General features: G+C 43.9%; 1 protein-coding gene across 1 annotated transcript in view; it reads right to left on the reverse strand.

Moving 5' to 3' along the window:
- The window catches only part of CKMT1A (creatine kinase, mitochondrial 1A), a 51,800-nt gene extending 48,316 nt beyond the window's left edge, over positions 1 to 3,484 (reverse strand). The window contains exon 1 of the mRNA XM_063925910.1: positions 3,376 to 3,484. The gene's annotated coding sequence lies outside the window, so the exon portion shown is untranslated. The remainder of the gene's footprint in view (positions 1 to 3,375) is intronic.
- Between the last annotated feature and the right edge of the window lie 8,017 nt (positions 3,485 to 11,501).

Consider the following 11,501-nt stretch of genomic DNA (forward strand, 5'->3'; position numbering starts at 1 on the left):
TGGGGCTGCTCTTCAGGGTTTGGGCTAGGCCCCTTATCTACAGTTAAGGGCAATCTTAATGCTTCAGCATACCAAGACATTTTGGACAATTCTATGCTTCCAACTTTGTGGCAACAGTTTGAGGAAGGTCCTTTTCTATTCCAATATATGTGTTGTCATCCTCAACCTCATCCCTAATAGAGTATGAGGCATTATTTGTGTAAAACAAATATGTATTGCAGTGTAAAATCACTTTTAAAACACTGCTGCATCAGTTGGGAGGCAATCAGTTGGGATCCTGGTGGTCACACTACCAACGCCAGAATCCCGACAAGCTGTGAAATACCGCTGTTGGAATACCAGCGCCACAGGCTTTTCTCCCTCTGTGGGTGTCCACGACACCCACAGAGGGAGAATATAACCTTTGGCAGGCGCAGCGAGCCTACAAAGGGCTTTCTAGTGCTCGTACCGCTGTCGGCATACAGGTGGCCGGAATCCCACTGTCAGGATCATGACAGCCAGGATCCTGACCACCGGTCAATAGTATGTATTCCTATCAGATATAGGGGTTTTGCATAAATTGTTGTGTTGTCCCGTCTAAGACCTATAACTCTTTAATTGCAGGCCACACCACACCATTACTGTACTTTCTCTACTGAACCTCACTGTAATCGCACATATTCCCTTTACATGCGACTCCATGCCTGTTTGAGCCCCAGTCTCAGCTCCCTAGTCACACGTAGCCTCATCACCTTTTAGACTGAAAAAAGACATAGGGGTACATGTAATAGCCTGAGACGTGCAGGTATCAACAAGATCCTGGTGAGTCTGACTTATGTTTTAAAGTGTCAGTCATTTAAAATGCAAAACCAGAAATTATTTAAGCAACTGTGTACTTTTTTTTTAAAAGCTGCTATTGTGCTGTGACTTTATCTATATAAAATATGAGTATTATGCTAACTTCTAGACAAAAGGTCTAAAGATGCCTGGGCAGTCTCCACATGCAACCAAAACTGGATTTATTAGCTTCTAGAAATATATGTGCTACATTGTTCACATGAAATATTAGGAGTTATATATCAAGAACTCAGTTACTCATAGGGTTCAACCCTTGTTAAAATAGTGATGCTATCCTTCAGATACCCAGGCAAGTTCAAAGTCACATGAAACCCTGCATATGACCTTACAAAGACCTTGTCCATTAAAGGTATTGGATCACGCTCTGCACTAAAAAGCCTATCACTGCATTTAACATGATTGGCTAGGAGACACTGTGTAGACTGAAAGAAACAGGAAGTCTGATTCAACCGTGCACCAATCATTTACCTGGAACAACAGTTTTCAGTCTGTTCAGTGTATCAACCCATTACGTTGCAATTGACATTTTAGCGCCAGTCAAAGCCACATTATATATTTTCTTCATTGTCTATGTGCTCTAAAAGCATGCAACGTCGTTTAAAATTAATTCAATATTACATTTATTTCCTAGCTTCAGGTTGCAAAAAGAAATAGTGTTTTATTTCTGTTGTCTTGTGTGTCTCTATCAATGAATAAATGAATAAAGACTGGGCAAATGTGAGAAAAAATATCTAAAATCTAAATGTAAGTGACAGTCCCTAAAGTAATGTAAAATCTGCATGACATGGTTATGAAAGTAGCAGTGAAGAATAAGCAAGAATATGAACTGGCACAAGAGAATAAAAGTATATTGCAATGGGATAGCAGCCAGGAGAAGTTTCTGTTTGTAAAGTCTGAGGGTTCCATTAATCATTAGCCTGGCGCACCCTTGTCTGGCACTTTCTTAGAGAAGGTAACGCTTTCTGGTTTCAAATTTATAAGTTCCTCTTAACAAACACAAAATTAACAACATTGATTACACTATTTAGAGTCTCAGAAAGAGCAAAACACGTAAATATATGCTCTACACTAAATATGGACTCATGTCAAGGAAATGGAACTTATTTGGGGTCAAGCGCTCAATATTCAATATTTTCTCAAGTTTATTCTGTAACAGTGCAAGACAGAAAACCGATGTCCTTAATGTAGCATATAAATATGCTGTATTCATGTAATTGCGAACACTTTCATAAATAAGGGAAAGTGTCTTCTTAAGGTTAACCTTCATGTTAACCTTAAGAAGTAACAGTTGCTAATTTTCTAAAAGAATTTTGCACTAAAACAGTTTATAAAAAAAATGTTTTTAATGCAAAACAATATAATCTGTTCAATACATTCTTTCAATAAAGTTTTTTACGCTCAAAACCAAAGCTTTAATTTCATATTATATTAGTATACATCTCCATCAATAATCCTCATATTTAATAAAAGATATGTCAGATACGGACTTAATTATGCAGTAAAATGCAGTGTACGTGGTAAAATGTATGGACTAGTAGTGAAACTTGGCATCACTGTGTTTTCTCTCATGTTGTTCATGAAGAAAATGTTTGTCTGCACTATTTGGCAATGCAGGCTTTACCTAGGATTAATCTGTATATATAAGGATATTAAGTCTCTATTGTCAATGCCACACTGGCAATAACATGTTGCTATCCAATACTATGCAACCACTATTGCCACAGAGCAGTTGTTATAGCAATTTTAACCAATTATCTCCTATTGGACCAGCTACACATGTTGCAAGTCTGCCCCCATTTCAGTTAAAAACAGTCACCATTGAGAATAACTGGTTATAAATATTCAGAGTGATTTTAGATCCACAGCAATATTAATGTACAGTCATGTACTTGCTGCAACTCCGTTCAGTCAAACACACAACATGTTTCTAAGGACAGTGCGATCACATCCTGCACAATTGCTGGAAGAATTGCTGCCATAATGTTTGGTGTGGTTACATGGATTCACCATTGTATGAAAACCACACTGCGTGAATCCACTACAGCACAATTCAAATGGAAATGTGTGGAAAATGCAGCATGTTCCATTTCCTATACGTTCTGAATTTCAGTGGGATCAGATAGTGCCATTTTTACAGCCATTGTATTCTCAAAAACCTCCAGATGAGTAAATCAGAATGTATGAATGAATTCTTGATGGGAGCAAATAGTTTAAAGTTTTTATGTGCTGTAACAAGGTGCAGAGATGAGGAGAAAATATTTATGCAAATAAGACAGTTATAAAATTATTTTTATATGAGAAATGCAGTTTCTAAAAAATTAAATTATGCAACTATATATACAAAAATATTACACTTTTTTGGGTTACATATACATTTTCACATATTTGTATGTATGAACAACCAAAACAGGATCATTTTACAATACGATGAACAATAAACTCTGAATTCGTTAAACGCTCTGGGCGCTAACCAGCATTATATACAACATAATTCCTATAGTAGAAAGACAATATCATATGTGTGATTGTGCCTCATACCTGGGGCTGTTATGTGGGTCTGAGTAGTGACTTTACTCTCCCTGCAGTGCAGTCTGGTGCAAGTGCTGTACTTCAGTGAGAAGTCTTGTTAAATCCACTGCTGAAACCCTTCCCTGTGTAAACTGAAGGAATATTGTAGTCCCTCCCATTACACACATTGCCTCACCTTATCACATCTACTACTGACTGAGCATACACCCTTTGGACCTTCCAATAATAGTTGCATTAAATTATCAGCTCACTGACAGAATATAAATTTTTTCTTCATTTCCCTTGTGTAAAATGATCACTGTATCTTCCCTGTATGACATCCTCTTAGATACTACAAGGTAGAACAATGAGTACATGATTTCTCTTCCTTGTTCCATCATCTTCTATTAAATATTAAACATTGTTTCATTAGGTATTATTGTTATTTCTTCACCACCAGGAGAAGCAATGTCCAAAATATATTTTCCACTTATATACCTTTCACATTCAGCTCCTGACCCAGGATATTCCCGAGGCAAGCTGGGTCCTATCTTGGTGTGAAAGGGACTACCATGGCTGACTGCCCCAAAGCTTTGACCTGGGTCATGACCAGGGTTGAACCAGTGACCAACCTGGGTAGTCTTCAGTGTGAAGCTATACACGGCTTGAAACCATGTTAAATAACCCAGGTTGAACCCAGGTTGTGTGAAGGGGTTATTAGATTGCAAACCGGTCAATTATTTTAATAAACAAGGTGTGTGCAATAAGTTTCTGGATTCACAAAAAGTATTATATTTACAAACAAAATGAACATTACATTTTTTTAAATTAATCGCCAGAGGAGGTCATGCAAATTTGCATGTGCTCAAACCACTTGGTGAAGCAGCTGGACTAGTCCGAAGCAGGTATGTCTTCTACATGCTGGATGAAGCTCCACTTCAGCTTCCGATGACTCAAGATGAAGTCCATGCATCTTTTGCTTGATTTGTGGGAACACAAAGGCGGCACAGGGGGCCAGGTCTGGACTGTATGGCGGATGACCAAACTTCTGGATACATTCATGGGCCAGAAACTCCACCACTTTCATGAAATTGTGGACAGATGTATTGTTACGATGGAGAAAGGACCACCAGTATGAGATCTTGGTCGGTGCCTGGAAATGACTTCCAGAACTTGCAGCAGACATTGGTTGGCATACCAGTCCCTAGTCATGGTGCGCTGTTGTAAAAGTGGTATGTTAGCTACACGACTAGTCTTGGTCACAAAAACAGCCACCATCTGTTTGGCCATGCTGTGCTCATGTCAGGATTTCTGTGGGGTAACACCTCCAACTGGTGTCCACTGGGCTGACTGTTGTTTGGTCTTGGGGTCGAAACTGTAGATCAAGGATTCATTGCCACTGATGATCTCCCAGACACAGTTTGAGCAACCGCCATCAAACCTGACCAGCATGTTGTGGCACCAATTCACCCAAGCCTCCTTCTGCTCTCGAGTCAGCTGATTGAGCATCCAGCGTGCAGAAACCTTACCAAGGCCAAGCGTTTCATGGAGTTTCAAGCAGATGGATCCTGATGATATGCCTATGTACTTGTCTAACTGGGCATCCTCTCTTGCGCTGAAATTCTACAAACCACTCAAACACAGTGATTCAGAATGGCACTTCGTCCCCAAAAGCAGCTTGCAGTCAGTCAAAACTCTCCTGCTGCTGCAGGCCATTCTTGTAGTCATAAAAGATCATGGCTTTCCAGTGGCCTTTGTTGAGCTCCATAATGAGTTTGTGAAGGAAGTGAAAATGTTTCTTTCACAATGTGCAGTGCCACTTATACAAGGTTCTGTGCCTTGACATTTCACAAGAACTTTAGTCAGAGACTACAGTTCACAACCAGATAGTCAGATAGTGTCTATTCTACCTATGCACTGCACATCCCACCACTTGTAAGCTATATTAAAAGTGGGCCCCTGCGGGCCCACACTACACATATTGCACCCATGTTTTATTACTTCCCATTATAGAATCCCATGTCGGAGATCCAGCCGCGGTAAAATATCACCGGCAAAAAGGCAGCTGCTCATGCGCAGTAAAAATTAAGTCTCTGGAACACGGTGGGTGCCTTGTTTCCGGAGACCTGCACATGCGCAGTAGACTCTAGCGCAATGCCAGAGTCTACAGTGCTGTGAAGAGGGGCCCCCCCAGAGTCTGCACACAGGCCCCTCCTCTGTAAGAACGCAGCTGAATATATGGATATGCTTGGTGACACTAAAATACACTGCGTTTAGCTAAAACATTTATCCAATCAAGAGACTGTACATATCAGGAAAATGCATGGTAAAATGTGCATCTCCTGCAGATAACGATCCCGATGTAGAATGAGTACTTTCCAGGCTTGTAGGAAGGGTCTTTATTGTGTGGACTGGGTACCACCAGTATATTATATAGGAGGAGTACAGTGCAGAGTTTTGCTGACCAGTGACCACCAGTATACGTTGTCTGCCTGAAAAACACTCCATATCTGTGCTCAGTGTGCTGCATATATCTGTGCTCACACTGCTTTATTGTGGGGACTGGGGACCAGCAGTATTATAATAGGAGGAGTACAGTGCAGAGTTTTGCTGACAGTGACCACCAGTATATATAGCAGTACGGTACGGAAGGCCACTGCTCTACCTACCTCTGTGTCATCAAGTATACTATCCATCTAGATTCTATACCTGTGGTGCATTTTAGTTTTGCAGTTTGCTGACAGTGACCACCAGTATATATAGCAGTACGGTACGGAAGGCCACTGCTCTACCTACCTCTGTGTCGTCAAGTATACTATCCATCCATACCTGTGGTGCATTTCAGTTGTGCGCAGTATATATAGTAGTAGGCCATTGCTATTGATACTGGCATATAATTCCACACATTAAAAAATGGAGAACAAAAATGTGGAGGTTAAAATAGGGAAAGATCAAGATCCACTTCCACCTCGTGCTGAAGCTGCTGCCACTAGTCATGGCCGAGACGATGAAATGCCATCAACGTCGTCTGCCAAGGCCGATGCCCAATGTCATAGTAGAGAGCATGTAAAATCCAAAAAAACAAAAGTTCAGTAAAATGACCCAAAAATCAAAATTGAAAGCGTCTGATGAGAAGCGTAAACTTGCGAATATGCCATTTACGACACGGAGTGGCAAGGAACGGCTGAGGCCCTGGCCTATGTTCATGGCTTGTGGTTCAGATTCACATGAGGATGGAAGCACTCATCCTCTCGCTAGAAAAATGAAAAGACTTAAGCTGGCAAAAGCACAGCAAAGAACTGTGCATTCTTCTAAATCACAAATCCCCAAGGAGAGTCCAATTGTGTCGGTTGCGATGTCTGACCTTCCCAACACTGGACGGGAAGAACTTGCGCCTTCCACCATTTGCACGCCCCCTGCAAGTGCTGGAAGGAGCACCCGCAGTCCAGTTCCTGATAGTCAAATTGAAGATGTCACTGTTGAAGTACACCAGGATGAGGATATGGGTGTTGCTGGCGCTGGGGAGGAAATTGACAAGGAGGATTCTGATGGTGAGGTGGTTTGTTTAAGTCAGGCACCCGGGGAGACACCTGTTGTCCGTGGGACGAATATGGCCATTGACATGCCTGGTCAAAATACAAAAAAAAAATCACCTCTTCGGTGTGGAATTATTTCAACAGAAATGCGGACAACAGGTGTCAAGCCGTGTGTTGCCTTTGTCAAGCTGTAATAAGTAGGGGTAAGGACGTTAACCACCTAGGAACATCCTCCCTTATACGTCACCTGGTCCGCATTCATCAGAAGTCAGTGACAAGTTCAAAAACTTTGGATGACAGCGGAAGCAGTCCACTGACCACTAAATCCCTTCCTCTTGTAACCAAGCTCCTGCAAACCACACCACCAACTCCCTCAGTGTCAATTTCCACCTTACACAGGAAAGCCAATAGTCCTGCAGGCCATGTCACTGGCAAGTCTGACGAGTCCTCTCCTGCCTGGGATTCCTCCGATGCATCCTTGAGTGTAACGCCTACTGCTGCTGGCGCTGCTGTTGTTGCTGCTGGGAGTCGATCGTCATCCCAGAGGGGAAGTCGGAAGACCACTTGTACTACTTCCAGTAAGCAATTGACTGTCCAACAGTCCTTTGCGAGGAAGATGAAATATCACAGCAGTCATCCTGCTGCAAAGCCGGATAACTCAGGTCTTGTCAGCCTGGGTGGTGAGAAACGTGGTTACGGTATCCACCGTTGATTCACAGGCAACTAGAGACTTGTTTGAGGTACTGTGTACCCGGTACCAAATACCATCTAGGTTCCATTTCTCTAGGCAGGCGATACCGAAAATGTACACAAACGTCAGAAAAAGAGTCACCAGTGTCCTAAACAATGCAGTTGTACCCAATGTCCACTTAACCACGGACATGTGGACAAGTGGAGCAGGGCAGACTCATTACTATATGACTGTGACAGCCCACTGGGTAGATGTATTGCCTCCCGCAGCAAGAACAGCAGTGGCGGCACCAGTAGCAGCATCTCGCAAACGCCAACTCGTTCCTAGGCAGGCTACGCTTTGTATCACCGCTTTCCATAAGAGGCACACAGCTGACAATCTCTTACGGAAACTGAGGAAGATCATCGCAGAATGGCAGACCCCAATTGGACTCTCCTGGGGATTTGTGACATCGGACAACGCCACCAATATTGTGCCTGCATTACATCTGGGCAAATTCCAGCACGTCCCATGTTTTGCACATACATTGAATTTGGTGGTGCAGAATTATTTAAAAAACGACAGGGGCGTGCAAGAGATGCTGTCGGTGGCCCGAAGAATTGCGGGCCACTTTCGTCATTCAGCCACCGCGTGCCGAAGACTGGAGCACCAGCAAACAGTCCTGAACCTGCCCTGCCATCATCTGAAGCAAGAGGTGGTAACGAGGTAGAATTCAACCCTCTATATGCTTCAGAGGATGGAGGAGCAGCAAAAGGCCATTCAAGCCTATACATCTGCCCACGATATAGGCAAAGGAGGGGGAATGCACCTGACTCAAGCGCAGTGGAGAATGATTTCAACGTTGTGCAAGGTTCTGCAACCATTTGAACTTGCCACACGTGAAGTCAGTTCAGACACTGCCAGCCTGAGTCAGGTCATTCCCCTCATCAGGCTTTTGCAGAAGAAGCTGGAGACATTGAAGGAGGAGCTAAAACAAAGCGATTCCGCTAGGCATGTAGGACTTGTGGATGGAGCCCTTAATTTGCTTAACCAGGATTCACGGGTGGTCAATCTGTTGAAATCAGAGCACTACATTTTGGCCACCGTGCTCGATCCTAGATTTAAAACCTACGTTGTATCTCTGTTTCCGGCAGACACAAGTCTGCAGAGGTTCAAAGACCTGCTGGTGAGAAAATTGTCAAGTCAAGCGGAACGTGACCCGTCAACAGCTCCTCCTTCACATTCTCCCGCAACTGGGGGTGCGAGGAAAAGGCTAAGAATTCCGAGCCCACCCGCTGGCGGTGATGCAGGGCAGTCTGGAGCGAGTGCTGACATCTGGTCCGGACTGAAAGTCCTGGCAACGATTACTGGCATGTCGTCTACTGTCACTGCATATGATTCTGTCACCATTGAAAGAATGGTGGAGGATTACATGAGTGACCGCATCCAAGTAGGCACGTCACACAGTTCGTACATATACTGGCAGGAAAAAGAGGCAATTTGGAGGCCCTTGCACAAACTGGCTTTATTCTACCTAAGTTGCCCTCCCTCCAGTGTGTACTCCGAAAGAGTGTTTAGTGCAGCCGCTCACCTTGTCAGCAATCGGCGTACGAGGTTACTTCCAGAAAATGTGGAGAAGATGATGTTCATCAAAATGAATTATAATCAATTCCTCCGTGGAGACATCCACCAGCAATTGCCTCCAGAAAGTACACAGGGATCTGAGATGGTGGATTCCAGTGGGGACGAATTAATAATCTGTGAGGAGGGGGATGTACACAGTGAAAGGGGTGAGGAATCGGAGGATGATGATGAGGTGGACATCTTGCCTCTGTAGAGCCAGTTTGTGCAAGGAGAGATTGATTGCTTCTTTTTTGGTGGGGGCCCAAACCAACCAGTCATTTCAGTCACAGTCGTGTGGCAGACCCTGTCGCTGAAATGATGGGTTCGTTAAAGTGTGCATGTCCTGTTTATACAACATAAGGGTGGGTGGGAGGGCCCAAGGACAATTCCATCTTGCACCTCTTTTTTCTTTCATTTTTCTTTGCATCATGTGCTGTTTGGGGACAATTTTTTTGAAGTGCCATCCTGCCTGACACTGCAGTGCCACTCCTAGATGGGCCAGGTGTTTGTGTCGGCCACTTGTGTCGCTTAGCTTAGTCACACAGCGACCTTGGTGCGCCTCTTTTTTTTCTTTGTATCATGTGCTGTTTGGGGACTATTTTTTTGAAGTGCCATCCTTTCTGACACTGCAGTGCCACTCCTAGATGGGCCAGGTGTTTGTGTCGGCCACCTGGGTCGCTTAGCTTAGTCACACAGCTACCTCATTGCGCCTCTTTTTTTCTTTGCATCATGTGCTGTTTGGGGACTATTTTTTTGAAGTGCCATCCTGTCTGACACTGCAGTGCCACTCCTAGATGGGCCAGGTGTTTGTGTCGGCCACTTGTGTCGCTTAGCTTAGTCACACAGCGACCTTGGTGCGCCTCTTTTTTTCTTTGCATCATTTGCTGTTTGGGGACTATTTCTTTGAAGTGCCATCCTGTCTGACACTGCAGTGCCACTCCTAGATGGGCCAGGTGTTTGTGTCGGCCACTAGGGTCGCTTAGCTTAGTCACACAGCGACCTTGGTGCGCCTCTTTTTTTTCTTTGTATCATGTGCTGTTTGGGGACTATTTTTTTTAAGTGCCATCCTTTCTGACACTGCAGTGCCACTCCTAGATGGGCCAGGTGTTTGTGTCGGCCACTTGGGTCGCTTAGCTTAGTCACACAGCTACCTCATTGCGCCTCTTTTTTTCTTTGCATCATGTGCTGTTTGGGGACTATTTTTTTGAAGTGCCATCCTGTCTGACACTGCAGTGCCACTCCTAGATGGGCCAGGTGTTTGTGTCGGCCACTTGTGTCGCTTAGCTTAGTCACACAGCGACCTTGGTGCGCCTCTTTTTTTCTTTGCATCATGTGCTGTTTGGGGACTATTTTTTTGAAGTGCCATCCTGTCTGACACTGCAGTGCCACTCCTAGATGGGCCAGGTGTTTGTGTCGGCCACTTGGGTCGCTTAGCTTAGTCACACAGCTACCTCATTGCGCCTCTTTTTTTCTTTGCATCATGTGCTGTTTGGGGACTATTTTTTTTAAGTGCCATCCTGTCTGACACTGCAGTGCCACTCCTAGATGGGCCAGGTGTTTGTGTCGGCCACTTGTGTCGCTTAGCTTAGTCACACAGCGACCTTGGTGCGCCTCTTTTTTTCTTTGCATCATGTGCTGTTTGGGGACAATTTTTTTGAAGTGCCATCCTGCCTGACACTGCAGTGCCACTCCTAGATGGGCCAGGTGTTTGTGTCGGCCACTTGTGTCGCTTAGCTTAGCCATCCAGCGACCTCGGTGCAAATTTTAGGACTAAAAATAATATTGTGAGGTGTGAGGTGTTCAGAATAGACTGAAAATGAGTGGAAATTATGGTTATTGAGGTTAATAATACTATGGGATCAAAATGACCCCCAAATTCTATGATTTAAGCTGTTTTTGAGGGGTTTTTGTAAAAAAAACACCCGTATGCAAAACACACCCGAATCCGACAAAAAAATTTCAGGGAGGTTTTGCCAAAACGCGTCCGAATCCAAAACACGGCCGCGGAACCGAATCCAAAACCAAAACACAAAACCCGAAAAATTTCCGGTGCACATCACTAATATAGCATCCAGAAACTTCTTGAGGGGATGGTGACAGCGCATACACAAAAGACCGATATGTGCAAGTTGTATAATAAGCAAGCAAGCCCATTGCCTCTTTCCAAGATCAGCGACCAGAGCTGAGGCACCCCTGGCATGTGTGCATACAGATGTGTGTGGCCGATGGAAGTGAAACGGATAAGTGGATACCAAAACTTTATAACATTCATTGATGACTACACAAGAATGGCATATGTTTATTTATTTTCACCACAGTAAAGAATG

The sequence above is a fragment of the Pseudophryne corroboree genome, chromosome 6 (genome assembly GCF_028390025.1).
Source record: "Pseudophryne corroboree isolate aPseCor3 chromosome 6, aPseCor3.hap2, whole genome shotgun sequence".
In the NCBI taxonomy this organism is placed as follows: domain Eukaryota; kingdom Metazoa; phylum Chordata; class Amphibia; order Anura; family Myobatrachidae; genus Pseudophryne; species Pseudophryne corroboree.